This window comes from Trichosurus vulpecula, chromosome 2 (genome assembly GCF_011100635.1).
Source record: "Trichosurus vulpecula isolate mTriVul1 chromosome 2, mTriVul1.pri, whole genome shotgun sequence".
Classification (NCBI taxonomy): Eukaryota; Metazoa; Chordata; class Mammalia; order Diprotodontia; family Phalangeridae; genus Trichosurus; species Trichosurus vulpecula.
In genome coordinates this window covers 217074842-217092932 of record NC_050574.1, presented here as the reverse complement: position 1 = coordinate 217092932, position 18091 = coordinate 217074842, and the positions used below count along the sequence as shown (strand labels likewise).

At 35.3% G+C, this 18091-nt stretch overlaps 1 protein-coding gene across 1 annotated transcript in view; it reads left to right on the top strand.

The window, feature by feature from the left end:
- The window catches only part of GRB14 (growth factor receptor bound protein 14), a 153527-nt gene that overhangs the window by 74929 nt on the left and 60507 nt on the right, over nt 1-18091 (top strand). The gene's annotated exons all lie outside the window — the stretch shown is intronic.

Here is an 18091-nt window from a genome sequence, read left to right as displayed (position 1 = left end):
CCTTCTAGCTCGATGACCTTTATAGCCCAGGTAAACCATATCCTTAGGTACTGAAAGAACTAGCGGATATGATTACAAAGGTAGCTGATGATATTTGAAAGATTATGGGGATTAGAAATGAATTGGAGAAGGACAAATTGAAGAATCTCCTGACTAAAACTAATAAATAACTAAATATGTAAATAAATAATAAAGATAACACCTGCAAACTAAAGGTGCTGAGCTTATTTTCAATTCCTAGAAAGATTCTAGAACACATTATTAAAAGGTATACTGAACATTTGAAAAAAGAAAGTGGTAATCACTGAGAGCCATCATGGCTACATTAAAAAGAGGTTATGAGGTGGTCTAATCATGCTTCCTTTTTTGACACGGTCATTAGATGACTTTGTCAGTATCGGAGGAATGCTATTGAGGTAATTTACCTAGGTTTCTGAAAAGCATCTCACATTTGTCATCCTTTTATTGTAGAGAAAATGAACGCAAGTGGGACAGACAATCGTACCGTCATATGGATGGGAAATTGGTTTCTTGGACTCAAGGAATAATCATTAATAGTTCAGTGTCTCCTCAGAAAGAGAGGACACTAATGAAATGCCCAAGGGATCTATGTTTGGCCCTTTGTAATTTTAATTTTTTTTAAATCAGTTATTTCCACAAAGGTATAGGACTGAGTAGTATGTACATCACATTTGCAGATGATGCTAAACTAGGAAGGTAAACTTGGATGTCAGAGTAAGGATCCAAAAAGTTCAGGACAGGTGAGAATATTAGGCTATTTTAATAGGGATAAATATCAAGTTGTGCCCTTGGATTAAATAGTAAAAATTGCTGGTTACAACATGGGGAAGCACTGCCTAGAATAATAATAACTAAAAATAGCTAGCATTGATATTGTGCTTTAAGGTTTGCAGCATCCTGCTAATATGTTACCTTGTTTGATACAGCAACCCTGGGAAATAGGTAAGTTCCTATTTTACAGTTGAGGAAACTGAGGCTTAGAGAGCTTAAGGGACTTGCTCATCTAGTAAATGTCTGATTTGAATTCAAGTTCTCCTGACTCCAGGCCTCATGCTCTATCTACTCTACCACCTACCTGCAGTTTGTTTAAAAAGATATGGGAGTTTTAGCAAACTGCAAAGTAAGTATGGCTGGGTGATCATGGCACGACAGCCAAGAAAGCTAATGTGCTCTTAATCTGAATTTGGAGAGTCATAATATCCAAGACTCAGGACGTGATACTCCAGCTTCTATACACTGAGAATTTCGTTTAGTCCTGGGTGCTACATGTTAGGAATTCTGCTGATAAGCTAGAGAACTCCAAGAAGTGGACAGCCAGGATAATGAAGGGCTTAGAATTCATGCCACTGGAGAATTGAAGGAACTGGGATGTTTCACCTGAGAAGACTTGGGGGGGTCCTACAATAACTACCTTTAAGTACTCGAAGGACTGGTCTTTGGAAGCAAGATCAGACTTGTTTCGCTGGTCCCAGGGGCAGAACTAGGAGCAGGGCACTGAAGTTGCAAAGAGGCAGATTTAGGAAGAAGGGAAGAGGAGGAAAGGGAATACACATTTACATAGCACCTACCATGTGCCAGATCTTGTGCTAAGCACTTTTTACAAATATCTCAGCTAGTCTCAACAACCCTGGGAGGTATGTGCTGTTATTATCTTTATTTTACAGGTGAGGAAATAGAGGCAGACAACATTTAAGTAACTTGCCTAGGGTTACAGAGCTAGTATTTGAGGTCAGATCTGAACTCAGGTTTTCCTGATTCCAGGTTCAGTGTTCTTATCTACTTCACCATCAACTACACTGTTTGATGTAAGGAAAGCTTGACATAAAGAGAAACTTCCTAATAATTATAGCTATCCACAAATGGGATGGGCTGTGTGTAGTACCTGTATTCTTATAAATTTGACTCAGTTCTCTATATAGTTGAGAAATGAGGCCTTTATTGGCTGTAAAAATTGGTGGCTATATAGAGAAGTAACAGGTTTCCTCGTCACGGGAGGGCCATAAAAAGGCTGGTTGACTACTTGTGTCTGTAATAGAGGGAATTCTTATTCAAGTATATGTGGATTAGTTATAGGCCAGTCAGTCAATTAACAAGCATTTATTCAGGAAAGAAATGAACAAAAACTTCCCTTAAGAAGTTACCATTGCTTAAGGGGAGACAACATATGCATTTGGAAGTATAAATGACATACACAATAAACACAGCGTGATTTTTTAGTGGGGAGGTGGCCCTGGGATATCTGGAGCTCAGGAGAGGTCTTGTGGAGGAGCTGAGCATTGAGCTGAGTTCTGAAGGAAGCTGACTTCTAAGGTGGAAGTAAGGAGTGTGCATTCCAGAAACGGGGCACAGTCTGTGCGAAGGCATGGAAATGGGAGTTTGTCTGTTGTGTGAAGAGCGTCAAGAAGCCTAGGTTAACTTCACTATTGCTGCTCCTGAAGACACTGAAAAAACTGAGCCATAGACTTGAGAGGGGTGGTTCTCAAAGAGAAAATTTTAAAACATTTTAAGCGAAGACAGAATTGTTGGGAAAAATGTCCATCCTCCCCAAACAGATTTGAAGGATAGCACTAGTTTTGGTGCCTAAGGTCACAGAATCACAGATTCTTAGTTAGAAAGGACCTTAGAAACTGTCTGGTCCACATTTTACCTGAAAAGGAGTCCTTTACAAGTGATTATGCAATTCTGGGTAAGAACTCCACTGATGGGGAACCCACTAATTTCTATGGTAGTTCATTGAATTTAAAAAAATTAACATTTTTATTTAAAATTTTGAGTTCCAAATTCTATCCCTCCCACCCACCCCCTCTTCCTGAGATGGTAAGCAATCAGATATAGGTTATACATGTGATTATGTCAAACATTTCCATGTTAGTCATTTTGTACTTGAATTAAGGAAAAGAAGTGAAAGAAAGTGAAAAATAGCATGCTTCAGTCTGTATTAAAACAATGTCAATTCTTTCTCTGGAGGCATATAGTATGTCTCATTGTTAGTCCTTTGGAATTGTCCTGGATCATTTTACTGCTGAGAATAGCTAAGTCATTCACAGTTCTTCATTGAACAGTATTGCTGTTACTGTACAATGTTCTTCTGGTTTCATTCACTTCACTATGCATCAGTTCATTTAACTCTTTTCAGATTTTTCTGAAATAATCCTGTTTGTTATTTCTTACAGCCCAATAATATTCCATTACAATCATATACCATAGCTTGTTTAGCCATTCCTCAATTGGACATCCTTTAGATTTCCAATTCTTAGCCACTACAAAAAGAGCTGCTATAAATATTTTTGTGCAAATAGGTTCTTCCCTTGCCCCTTTTTGGCTATCTTTGGCTATCTACAGACCTAGCAGTGGTATTGGGTATGCACAGTTTTATAGCCCCTTGGACACAATTCCAAATTGCTCTCCAGAATGGTTGGATCAGTTCACAATTCCACCAACAGTCATTAGTGTCCCAGTTTTCCCACATCCCCTCCAAAATCCAAAATTTTCCTGTTTTGTCATATTAGCCAGTCTGATAGGTATGAGGTGGTACCTCAGAGTTGTTTTAATTTGCATTTCTCTAATCAATAGTGATTTAGAGCATTTTTTCATATGAATATAGATAACTTTGATTTCTTCATCTGTAAACTACCTATTCATATGCTTTGACCATTTATCAATGGGGGAATGACTTGTACTCTCTTAAATTTGACTCATTTCTCTATATATTTGAGAAATGAGGCCTTTTTTAGAGACACTAGTTGTAAAAATTGTTTCTCAGCTTACTGATTTCCTTCTAATCTTGATTGCATTGGCTTTGTTTGTGCAAACCCTTTTTAACTTAATGTAATCAGTGTTATCTATTTTACATTTTGTAATGCTTTCTATATCTTCTTTGGACCTAAATTCTTCCCTTATTCCTAAATCTGACAGATAAACTATTCCTTGCTCTCTTAATTTGCTTGTGGCATCACCCTTTAGGTGTAAATCATGTACCTTTTGACCTAATCTTGGTATATGGTGTGAGATGTTGGTCTATATGTAATTTCTGCCATGCTGTTTTCCAGTGTTCCCAACAGTTTTTGTCAAATGAGTTTTCGTTCCAAAAGCTTGGATCTTTGGGTTTATCATATATTAGATGACTATTGTAATTTACTATAATGTAATTTGTACCTAATCTATTCCACTGATCCACCAATCTATTTCTTAGCCAGTATCAGAATGTTTTGATAGTTACTCCTTTATAATACAGTTTGAGATCTAGTACAGCTAGACTACCTTCTTTTGCATTTTTTTTCATTGATTCCCTTGATATCCTTTGCTGTTTATTCTTTCAGGTAAATTTTGTCATTATTTTTTCTATCTCTGTAAAATAAGTTTTTGATAGTTTGGTGTGACACTGAATAAATAGATTAATTTAGGTAAGATTGTAATTTTTATTATATTGGCTCAGCCTACCCATGAGAAATTAATATTTTTCCAGTTGTTTAGTGTATTGGTAAGGCAATAAACACAACATCGATGATAATTGTGACTATACCTATGTAGTTCTGTATTGCAAAGTATGAAAGAGTCTCCATATAGAAGGTAGAAGAAGTAAAACATTTATTGAGACACTAGAGGACCATATCCCATAACCAAATGTTCAGTTCCCACAACCAGTGAGCCTACTTTATCATAACAACAAAGAACTTAAAACATAATATCACAGCATGGAGCCTCACCATCCCCAAACCTCTCTGACCCCCTGCTGGGGCCTTCCCTAAAACTCACAGTACACCTATCACATGTTGACTTTCTTTATCAAAGTTCTAATTGTCACGAACAGCCACTAACAGACATAACAGCTCTCTCAGCATTTCCTGTGACACAACTTCCTTTTACCTCTCAGTAAGCTCCTCCCACCACATGTAACTTAGGCTTCCTGTGATGTAATCAGGTCACATGGCCTATTAATGGGTGGGAAAAATATTAAAATCTAAATTGCTATTACACTTAGATCTAACTTTATTTGTGTGGAAAGTGTTTTATACTTGTGTTCATATAGTTCCTAGGTTTGTCTTGACAGGTAGATTCCCAAGTATTTTATATTATCTGTAGTTATTTTAAATGGAATTTCTCTATCTCTTGCTGCTGGACTTTGTTGATAATATATAGAAATGGAGATAATTTATGTGGGTTTATTTTGTATACTGCAACTTTGTTAAAATTGTTGATTTCAAGTAGTTTTTAGTTGATTCTCTAGGATTTTCTAAATATAACATGATATCATCTGCAAAGAGTGATAATTTTGTTTCCTCATTGTCTATTCTAATTCCTTCAATTTCTTTCAATTTCTATTGCGATAATTAACATTTATAGTACAATATTAAATAATAGAGGTGATAATGGGTATCCTTGCTTCACCCCTGATTGTACTGGGAAGGCTTCTAGTTTATCCGCATTATAGCTTATGCTTATTGATGGTTTTAGATAAATATTACTCATCATTTTAAGGTAAGTTCCATTTATTACTATGCTCTCTTGTGTTTTTAATAGGAATGGCTAATGTATTTTGTCAAAAGCTTTTTCATCATCTATTGAGATGATCATATGATTTCTGTTGGTTTTATTACTGATATGGTCAATTATGTTGATAGTTTTCCTAATATTGAACCAACCCTGAATTCCTAATATAAATCCTACCAAGTGATACTGTACAATCTTTGTGATATATTGCTGTAATCCCTTTGCTAGAATTTTATTTAAAATTTTTCCATCAATATTCATTAGGGAAATTGGTCTATAACTTTCTTTCCATATTTTGGTTCTTCCCAGTTTAGGTGTTAATACCATGTTTGTATCACAAAAATTATTTGTTAGGACTCCTCTTATTTTTCCAAATAGTTTATATAGTATTGTAGTATTGAGATTAATTGTTCTTTAAATGTTTGGCATAGTTTGCTTGTGAATCCGTCTGGTACTGTAGATTTTTCCTTAGGAAGTTCATTGATGGCTTGTTCAATTTCTTTTTCTAAGATTGGGTTATTTAAGGATTTTATTTCTTCTTTTAATGTAGGTAATTTATATTTTTGTAAATATCCATCCATTTCATTTAGATTCCTCAAATTTATTGGCATATAATTGGGCAAAATGGCTTCTAACAATTGTCTTAATTTCCTCTTCATTGATAGTGAATTCACCTCTTTCAATTTTGATACTAGTAATTTGGTTTTCTTCTTTCCTTTTTTAAAACCAAATTAACGAATGGTTTATCTATTTTATATATATATATTTTTCCCCTCATAAAATCAGCTTCTAGTTTTATTTATTAATTCAATGGTTCTCTTACTTTGAAATTTATTGCTCTCTCCTTTGATTTTCAGGATTTCCAATTTGGTGTTTAATTGGGTATTTTAGCTTGTTTTTTTCTAGTTTTTTTTAGTTGCATGCCCAATTCATTGATCTGCTTTTTCAATATTTTATTGGTGTAAACAATTAGAGATATAAATTTTCCCATAAGTACTACTTTAGCTGTATCCCATAAATTTTGTTATGTTGTCTCATTGTTGTCATGTTCTTTAATGAAATTATTGATTATTTCTATGATTTGTTCTTTGACCTACTTGCTTTTTAGGATTAGATTATTTAATTTCAAATCAAATTTTAATCTCTCTTTCCGCTGTCCATAATTGAACACAACTTTTATTGTGTTATGAGCTGAAAAGGTTGCATTTATTATTTCTGCTTTTCCACATTTGATTGTTAGGTTTTTATGTCCTAATACATGGTCAGTTTTTGTGTACATGCTATGTACTGCTGAGAAAAAAGGTATATTCTTTTCTATTTCCATTCAGTTTTCTCCAGAGATCTATCATATGTAACTCTGCCAGAATTTTATTCACCTCCTTAACTTCTCTCTTGTTCATTTTTTTGGTTAGATTTATCTGGTTCTGAGAGGGGACAGTTGAGGTCCACTACTATAGTTTTATTATTTATTTCCTCCTGTAACTCTTTCAACTTCAAAAATTTAGATGCTCTACTATTTGGTGCCTATATGTTTAGAATTGATATTGCTTCATTGTCTATGGTACCTTCCAACAAGATATAGTTTCCTTCCTTCTATCTTTTAATTAGATCTGTTTTTTGCTTTTGTTATGTCAGAGATCATGAGTGCGACTCCTGCTTTCTTTGCTTCAGCTGAAGCATAATAAATTCTACTCCAGCCCCTTACCTTTATCCTGTGTGTATCTCTCTGCTCGAAATGCTCTTCTTGTAAACAATATATTGTAGGATTCTGGTTTTTAATCTATTATGTTGTCCACTTTCGATTTATAAGTGAATTCATCCCATTCACATTTTTAGTTGTGATAACTGTGTATTTCCCTCCATGCTATCTTCCCCTTGTTTATCTCCTCCTCTCTCTTACCCCTTACCCTTTCCCTCCTCATAAGTGTTTTACTTCTGATAACCACTTTTCTCAATTTATCCTCCCTTTTATCAATCTCCCCTCCCCCTTGTATTATCCCCATCACTTTTTACTTTCTTATAGGGTAAAATAGATTTCTGTATCCAACTGAGTGTGTATGTTATTCCCTCTTTGAGCTAATTTTAATGAGTGTAAGTTTTAAGCTTTGTCTGTAACCCTGCCCTCCCTGTTTTCCCCTTCATCATAATAGCTCTTTCATGCCTCTTTTATGTGGGATAATTTACCCCATTCAATCTCCTGCCTCCTTCTTCCAGTGCAGTTTTCTTTGTCACCATTTATTTCGCTTTCTTTGGGGGGTATCATTCCATTAAAGTCACCCTATATCCACACCCTCTGTCTCTATATACTCCTTCTAATTGTTCTTATGGTAATAAAGTTCTTAAGAGTTACAAATATTATCTAGCCATATACAAATATAAACAGTTCAACCAGATTGAATTTTTTATATTTTCTCTTTCTTGTTTCTTTTTTACCTTTTGATATTTCCCTTGAGAGCTGTATTTGGAGGTCAATTTTTAAATTTAGCTCTAGTCTTTTAATTAGGAATGTTTGAAAGTCCTCTATTTTGTTAAATATTCATTTTTCCCCTGAAAGATTATATTCAGTTTTTTTTGGGTAGGCAATTTTTGGTTGTAATCCTAACTCCTTTGCCTTCTGGTATATTATATTCCAAAGTCTCTGATTCTTTAATGTGGAAGCTGCCAAATCCTGTGTAATCTTGACTATAGCTCCACGATATTTGAATTGTTTCTTTTTGGCTTCTTGCAGTACTTTCTCCTTGATTTGTGAGCTTGGGAATTTGGCTATGATGTTTCTAGGAGTTTTCATTTTGGTATCTCTTTTAGGTGGTGATCGGTGGATTCTTTCAATTTCTATTTTGCCCTTTAGTTCTAATTTATTGGGGCAGTTTTCTTTGATAATTTATCAAAAGATTTTTTCTGGGCTTTTTTGGTCATGGCTTTCAGGTAGTGCAATAATTCTTATATTATGTCTCCTGGATCTATTTTGTTAGGTCAGTTGTTTCTCAATGAGAAATTTCACATTTTCTTCTTCTTTCTTTAATGTTTTGATTTTGTTTTATTGTATTTTGATGCCTCATAGGGTCATTAATTTCCACTTACTTACTTCTAATTTTTAAGGAATTATTTTCTTTAGTGAGCTTTTGTACTTCCTTTTCCATCTGGCCAATTCTTTTTTCATGATTCTCTTTTCCCATTTTTTTATACTTCCCTAATTTGCTTTTTAAAATCTTTTTAAAGTCCTTCCAGGAATTGTTTTTGCACCTGAAACCAAATTACTTTTTTTCTTTGAGGCTTCACATGTAGCCATTTTGACACTATTGTCTTCTTCTAAGTTTATTCCTTGATCTTCCCTACCACCAGAGTAACTTTCTGTAGTCAAATTATTTAAAAAAATTTTTGCAATATTTTTCTGCCTTTTCTGTGACTTGGTGTTTTTATGTGAGAGTTGGGCTTTGGTCTTGTACTGTCTGTCCCAAGCGTTTTGTGCTGGGGCTCAGAGTATTACTGCTGGCTTTCACTGGGCTTCAGGACTTAGGTACTAGCTTTCACTAGTGGGTATGTTGCCCTTCTGGATTGTCCTGGGGGTGGAGCCTCCCTGTTGGCCTCCCCTGGGTGTGGAGTTTAGTGGCTGGCCTGCCCCAGGAGTGGGGCCTTTCTGCTGGGTTGCTGCAGTAACAGAATCTTTTTGGTGACTGGCCCTGTAGGAGGGCTCTTGTTGGTGGTCTGCCCCAGGGGTGAGGTCCTGTTTCTGGGTTGCTATGGAAACAGGGTCTTGCTGTTGGCCAGCCCCAGGGTGGGGTGGGGTGGAGGGGGGAAGGGGCCTCACCATTGGTCAGCAATGATGTCAAGCTAGTGGCTTGTGCTGGGGGTAAGGTCACTAGGGTGGGACCTTGCTGCTCTCCTCAGACTGATCACCTGTTTAGGAGGCTACTGGGGGGGGTGGTCAGGGTCTCACTGGTGGATTGCGCCAGGCTTCCAACCTTGCTACAGGCTCCCTGCTGTGAGGATGGCCACTGCTGCCGTTGTTGCTCTTGGGCCTCAGTCCCCTTCACCCCAGTAAGAGAGACCTTTACTGCTGTGCTGGTCATGCTGCTTCCTTGCTCCTAGACCAATTCTAAGGCAGTTTTCTAGTGGTTTGAAAGGGAATTTGGGAGGGCTTCAGAGGGTTCCTCCATCACTCCACCATCTTAGCCACCCATTGCATTTTAAAGTAGCTTTTTTTCTTTCTAAGGAAGTTTTTCTTTATTTCAGAAAAGAATCTGCCTCATAGAATCATTAAACTTCATGGTTGGAAGAGACTTCAGTGACCACTTCATACCAAAAAAAGGACCCCATCTGTAAACTACCTAACAAGGATTTAGACTTTGCTTAAACTGCCAGCAGTGAAAGAGAACCCACTGCCTCCTGAGGCCACTCATTTTACTTCTGGATAGCTCTAATTCTTTAAGATCTAATTTATTTTCAATTAACAAGCATTTATTTTCCCTCCTATTGTTCCACCACTAAAAATAAAAAAAAATCCTTTGTAACAAATATACATCATTAAACAAAACATTGGCCCAAAGTGTGTGTCTAATTCTGCATATTAATCCATTACTGCAACATTGGTCCTCTGGCCTTGTTGGCCATTGTATTGATCAGAGTTCTTAAGTCTTTCAAAGTTGTCCATTTTTATAGTTTAGTTTTTAGTGTATAAATTGTTCTAATTTATATTCATTTGTATAATTTCCCCCAATTTTCTCTGAAACCATTCCTTTTGTCATTTCTTAAGGCACAGTAATAGTCTCTTAGGTGATATAATATATTCAGCCATTCCCCAGTTGATGGTCATTGGCTTAATCTCCAGTTCTTTGTCACTGCAAAAGAGCTTCTTTGAATGTTTTTTTTTTTGTATTTAGACCTGTTCTTCATTTGGTCTCTTGGTAGGGGTAGGGTGTAGGCCTAGTAGGACAATTGCTGGATCAAAGGTCATGCACAATTTAGCAACTTTTTAGATATAGTTCCAAATTGCTTTCCAGAATAGCAGGACCAATGTACAGGTCTATCAAAAGTGAATTAATGTTCCTGTTTTTCCCTAACCTCTTCAACAATTGTCATTTTTTGTTTTTGTCAGATTTGTTGGTCTGATGAGTGAGGTAGAGTTTCAGTCTTGCTTTAATTTGCATTTCTTTAATTTGAAGATTTGGAGCATTTAAAGATATGACCCTAGGTAGCTTGGGTTTCTTCCCTTGAGAACTGCCTGTTCATCAGATAGATCCCATTGTTAGGAAGTTTTCCCATATATTGACCCTGTCTATTTCTGCTATCCAGGCCAAGTATTGCTAGTTTAACACATCCTCTACATGACAGACAGCTCATCAAATACTTGAATAACACTATTCCCACCCAGTGTTTTCTTCCATAGACCCATTTCTTTAACCAATTTACCTCTCCTAACAGGTTTTTTTTTTTAAAATCAGTCATCCTATTTCAAGTCATCCCACTTTATTTTAAAAAGGGAAGTCTAATTTTCTTGATGATTTGCTCAGTGTTTTCTCACCTACTCTTGTGAAGAACTACCATTGATATTATTTGAAGAACATTCAGAATGTTTATAGGAGCTTCTTGTTGCAGAACTCCATTTGAATGGAATGCTCAACATTTTCTCCTGAAATAGGAAAAAGGAATATTTAGCTTGTGTCCAAATGATTTTCAGGTTGCATGGATTATATGGAATAACCAGAAAAAAAGAGAGAAGAAAAAAAAAGCTTCTTTATGATAGAAGATATATTCTTAAATATTTTTAATCCAGAAGTCCTATGAATTTTTGGCTTGATTTAGACTTTGATCCTTTGTGTCTACTTAGTTTGAACTCTGCAACTTTTGCCCAATTCAAATTTAAGTTTTTAGGAGCAAAAAAGGGTTTATTGCTATCTGTTGGGATGTGAAGGCTCCCTCTGGTGGCCGTTTAGTATGTGAGTCTTGTCTGTCAAATTAAAGTAGAAAAGCAAGACTTTTGTTACAGTAATTCAGCATTAGGTTCTTTAGACATTAACTTTATATTTTATATTCAGTCAATAAGATTTCTTATAAATGTAATACTGGAACATGAAAACTTACACATGTGTGTATATATGTAAACATGGACACTTTTTTTTATTGAGATGCAATATAAGAGCCTTGTGGCACGGTAGATATTGGGCTGGTCTTGAGTTTAAGGGAAGGTCTATGTTCAGGGCCTGCCACTGACACACACTAACTGTTTGACCATGGGCAGGTCACCTAACTTCTCAGTGTTGCAGGTAACACCTTAAGACTATATCTTACTGATAATTTCCTGATTAACGTCAATAGAGAGATTTCCCATCAATTGCTCTTTTTTTAAAAAAAAAATTCCTTCCCAAGCATATTGAGTCACTATTATACCACTTCTCAATAAGGAAGGAGGAAACTTAGGGAAGCATAAGAACAGTCCGAAGGCTTATAGCATAAGTAGACAGTAGAGTGAAGGCATCTCCTTCGGTATGACTTTCTTTCTGGGCCTCTTCCCCATGCACATAGACTAGTTAGTCTTTTTTCAACTAACTTTCTTCTTGTATTTACAAATAATGATCAGAGACTTTCTTAGAGCTTATGAATTAAGGGACTTGATACTTATACTCTAATTCCATGGGAAATAATATATCTAATGTTACTAACCTCAGTCACTAAACATAAGCTTTTAATTTAATAGCTAGAATGCTGTATTTGGAAACAAAGGTGGTCTTAATAGCTGCTAAAGTCTTGGGAGAAGTTACTGTTTTAATGACAACCTGTGGTATTTGTTGAACATTTGATAATAGAAAAAGTTATGTAATTGGAAAAATCATGTAACAAGGCATTCTGAATCACTTCCGTTTAGAGGAATGAAAGACTTTATCTTGTGTATAAGTATTATAAGTACAATTAACTCACATACTAATTTAAACCACAATCTTGGACCTGAAACACAGAAGTAATGGAACTTAATCTGCTTAAGTTATTTTTAACATCATTTTTCAAGGAGTCTCTTAAGTGAGCCCACCTATCTTCCATATGTGAGTATGTTTTTAACAAGCACATGTTGAACAACATCTCTTGTATTCAATTCATTATCTAGTCACTATGAGATATAAAAATGAGATTCTGGGCCTTATAAGACTGCTCTACAGTTGGAGAGATTACTGTGAGAACTTATAATTAACTTGTCCAGAGACATACAATCAGTACATGTCAGAGGTCTGCCAAGGCTTGATGCCAGATATAGATGAAACAACTATAGAACATAAAACCAACTCCTCAATAACAAATCTTTTGCATAATGAAGGTACAAGTCTTTTACATGAATGAAGTACTGGAATTCTAAAAGAGAAGGTGGGACATCATTCTAGGCAAGTAAAAGAACAAGATTACCCTGATTGGAGCAAAGAAATGGTGTTGGGTAGTAAGTGAGGAGTTTGGACTTGGACTTGGACAAGTGACCTACTCAATGGAATACCACAATTTATACGATTCTAACAAACAACTAACTTAAGATCTTTAGGCACTGCATTCCTTATTTAGGGAATTTTTTATTTGTTTAAATCAGGGCCACTGTGACCTCCGTAAAACTGCTTCCGAAAATGAGGTACATGGAGTATTTGTTAGAAGTACTGAAGGTCAGTATTTGGAAACATAAGAACAGGGTTAATTTAAGACTGCCTCCTCATCTTGGAATTAAGATAAGGAATAAGAAAGGAATTGGACCTGTGATTTCATTGATAAAGGAGTTTTCCAGTGAGGAGATTTCCTCTACCAATGCAGGTCAGCACCATTTGGACAACTTAAAGTTCGAGAGGGTTATGTAGAGCATTGAAAACTTATAATCAACTTGCCCAGAGACACACAATCGGTACACCTCAGAAATCTGTCAAGGCTTGATGCCAGCACTGTTTTTTTTTTAACTTTGCTCAAATTATGAAAATTTAAGAATCTGGTTTATGGATGAGATGCACAATCAAGATCCATTATTAGATAGCCTCATTTTGAGTAACTTCTTATTTCAAAATAATCTTTAAATAAGTTTTGAAAGACTACACTTTTGAGAATGTTAAAATTGTAGTACACAAAAAGTATTCTTTCCTTAAGTACACAATTTGCTGATTCGAACCATTGATGTGCAAGCCTTTTTCTTTATTGTGTCTCCCCATCCCCCTTTTGTGGCTCAGTAATCCTTGTTAGTGCTTATTTTTATGTAGATAGCTATATTTCTGATTTTTCCTCATGTCCTAGAGAAAAAAGAACGATGGAACTGAGTAAGTAAGATCTTATTGCCGGCTAGGAACAGGTGAGGGTCCTCCTTTTATTTCCTGGTATTGTATTACCACCTTTTGAAATGGCCAGACTATTGGAGAACAAGTTTTAGAATAATTAGACTTCTCTATTGCAAATCCAGATTGAAAAATGGCCTGAAATGTCACACTGCTCCATTTCATTTGGAGAAAACACAAACAAAAAAAAAAACAGGCCTGTGCTTGGTACATGATTATATTCTTGGTCTAAGCCCTGTTTTTCTTTGTTTCTTTAAAGGCTTCCTAAAATATTTTGCTCCCAGGAGATTTTCAGTCATACTTTAGTTCATTTTCCTTTGAACGTATAGAGAATGACAAAGAGATATGTTCTATATATTAGCCACAAGATAATATATGTTGGATTGACTTTCATATATTTATTTTTCTTTAATTTCCTTGTATTTACTGTTTCATTTATTTGACTAATTGCCATTAAAAAAACTTAAGCAGAATCCCATTAATTCTGTGTTTGTAAATATTTTCATTATGAATTGGAGTTTAAGGGTGTCAAACTTTTCCTAAATAATTATTGTTAATTTTCCTTTATTTTTTTAAAATTATTGTTTGTCACTTATTTTTGAAACTAGTCTTCTATAAAAAGTACCCCTTTCATTTCCTTTATTTGTATTTTAATTTTTCATCCTTGGATATCCTATTCTTCACAGCAGCTAAAAAAGTATAAAATACCTAGTAAAGTGTTACTAAGATCAAGGTTATTATGACTATAATTACTATGACTTTATGAGAAATACCAAACAGAGTCAGTGGATAGTCTGTCTGGTGGCCTTTGGCAGTAATATTATTTATATTGATAAGTTATCCTGGTCAGCCTCTTATCGTGGCTCTGCCTCTCTCAAAAGACTAGTTTCACTCCACTGGTTGAAACAAGAAAGGTTTATTCTCCTTTAGGTGAAATCCGAATATTTGCTGGCTAGTTCTCTCTTGTTAGTTTACAGTCTCTGATGATTTAATGGAGAGATTAAAATGAATAATATTCTCATCCTGTAGCATTTTATAGAGCAGTCTAGGTTACTGTACTGGAAAGTATATGATTGCTTTTTATTATATGATGTGATTGCCTAAAAAGTTTAAGCTTCTTTTCACTTTTTGATATATAGAGGAAATGGAAGAACAAAGTTTAAAATGGGTCAAACGTATGACAAAACTACAGAGTGTTCTAATTATGAGTAGTCTTTGTGAAAGCTTGAACCTTTAAAAAAAGTTGCCAAGATTTAGGCCATTCCTGATTTCTCTATGAATGTGCTGTATTACAACTCCAAGGGGACATTGGGTGTTTATTCACATTTTCTTTTATCTTTCTTTTTCTTCTGAGAGTGACAAGAAACTTCAATGAATATTTTTCTATCAAAAGCATACTCTTAAGATGATAGTTAACCATTTGTTTATATAGAATTTAACTGGAATAGAATTTTACCTATAAAAGACAGAATTATGTTTTACAATAAGCATCAGGTATAAAGACAGCCCTACTTTATATAGAAGTTTTGATTTAGCGACATGTATGTTCTAACTGTAATCCAAATAAAAGTCTCATTTTCCCTTAACATCTTTAGTCCCTGTTCTTGGCAGTAACGGACAGAAATTTCTCTTTCTTGTTTTATGTTACTTTCTGTCTCTGTCACTCACTGTCTCTGTCATGCTGTCTTTGTCACTCTATGTCATTCTCTCTGACCCCTCTTTGTCTCTGTTGCCGTCTTTGTCACTCTCTTGTCTCTGATGCTGTCTTTTTTTACTCTTTTGCTCCCTATCTTTCTCTCTTTTCCTCCCTTTCTGTCTTTGCTGCTTTCTCTTTCTGCCTCTCTGTTTCATCATGTCTCTGCTTCGCATACATGCATACACACAGATGTAAATATGTGTGTATGTAATCAAGATGGCTTTGAAAACATGACTGGATAGGTGCCAACTGGGAAATGGAACACTTGGGGAAAAAATAACCCACCCAAATGTAAAGGTGAAAGGGATCAGTTTACTTAAATGAATCTGTTACCTCATTGATGTTGGTATCACTTCAGGTGGAGTGGATTGCAGCCATTTTATATATTGTCTCCCACTACCACCTTATGGTTCTTGTAATGTCCTACCATAAATACTGAGTTCTCTACAGGTCTATCAATAGAGAATTATTGAGTTTAGAAAAAGGTAGAGTCTTTGAGTATAGTTTCAGTGGCAGACTATGGTGTTGTCTGAGAACTAGCCTTGCCAAGTAGGGAAAGACTCATTGCCTGTGGATTGGCCAAGAGGTGAAGAATTCTTTGACCATGGCAGGATATGAGAATCACCAGTCCAGCAGCAGAAAATTTATGGTGGAATAATTTATGTTAGAGCTTATGGTGGGTCACAAATTAAATATATTATAGAATTTTATATTCTATTATTGAATGTTGACATTGTAAGGATAATATATAAATATTAGAGAGTATACTGTAGTACCTTTTTGCATGATTTGTGATCATTTGCATGTAGGACTTTGAAACAATACCCTGACATTATGAAGGATGAAAACACTTTTTGTTCACTGAATTAAAAGCCAGTTTAGCAAAACGTTTTGGTTTTTAAATTTTTTTTGTGCTTAGTACTAAAAAAAGGTGTAATAAACCTAAGCAATTCAGGAAAAATAGAGAAAGAATGCTGTTCTCTTGTGTTAAAGAACATGCGCTACCCAGCATTCCATAAAATCTACGCCCCCTTAGATTATCTCGTTAATAGAATTAAATAACATTGAGTTTGTCCAGTAAGGGTATTCAAGTTCAAAAGACGTAAGTCTTGTTTTACTAGTTCTTCAGGGTTATGCAAGGAGTATTTGAGAAAAAGTAGAAGTATTTAGGTCAGTTTGCAATATAACACTGAATATTATTTTTTTTGTGTTAGGGTTTTAAAATACATATAAACAATAATTATAATAGCTCATACCTATGAGGCTTTCAAAGCTAAAAGGATGCTTTGCTCACCATATTGTGAAGTAGTGCAGATATTCCATATTTTATAAATAAGTAAAACAGGCTCAGATGTGGAATGGCTTACTTAGTCAAGTGACTAGGAAACATCATTTTCCAGGAAACATAATGCGCTAACATTACATTGTTAGGAAAAGGAATAATAAGATAGCTTTTGGAATCTAGCTGGATTGTTTAAATGTTTTTAGGTGTTCAGTTGTTTTTCATTCACGTCTGATTCTTTGTTATCCCATTTGAGGTTTTCTTGGCAAAAGATACTGGAGTGGTTTGCTATTTGCTTTTCCAGATCATTTTACAAATGAAGAAACTGAGGTAAACAGGGTTAAGTGACTTGCCCAGGGTCACACAGCCAGGAAGTATCTGTAGCCAGATTTGAACTCAGGAAGGAAGATGAGTATTCCTGACTCAAGTCCCAGCACTCTATTCGCTGCTGCCACCTAGCTGCTCTGTTTAAATATTGGGCAATTTAAATTATTCATTTGTTCTTATGTGTTTGGTATATTTTATGGGTTATAAATGTGAAATTCTCACTATATTGCTTCATATCACAAAACTGACTTTTATTAAAAGTGATCATTACCATATCTACCCATTTGTGATATAAATCACAATCAAACAAAATCCCTATTTTGCATTTGAAATTTTTTGGAATTCTGTTGACTTCTTTTTATTATTTTCTTTTAGGGGGAAGTAGAAAATAAAACCGTGTTAACCATAGTGTCAGTTAATGTAGCTTTTCCTTGCTTTGCTGTGCATTGTTTTTTACCTATTTCACTGTTGGCTAATACTTTTATGGTCTTTCTTTAACGGCAAAAACAGCTTTCCCTAATTGCACATCTGGAATAGACAAATCTAAACATTATTTGATTGGCATAGGGAATTTCCAGGGGAAGAAACTCTACCAATGCAGATTGCCACCTTCTCTGTAATTTGTAGTCTTAGAGGATTGTCTTGAGCGCTGCTGGTCTTGGAGATATGCTCAGGGTCACACAATCTATTTCTGTTGGAGGCAGGACTTGACCCAGGTTTTCCTCTCTCCAAGACACCCTCTAGATTAACTTTGCCAAGCTGCCTCTCTGGTTTACCAGCTGAAGGCATTTTGGACAATTCTACTTTTTGGTCGGTTGTTTCTACAAAGAAATCTTTTATGTGGAGTGTAATATTCCAGATGATGGTAACAAGTGTTATCTTTTAACCTTTTTTAGTAATCAGGTCTGTGGATAAATGAAATCTTGTGGTTAGACAAATGATGATCCTTGGAAAGTAGGTCTAAGAGCATGCTCCTAAATAAAATCT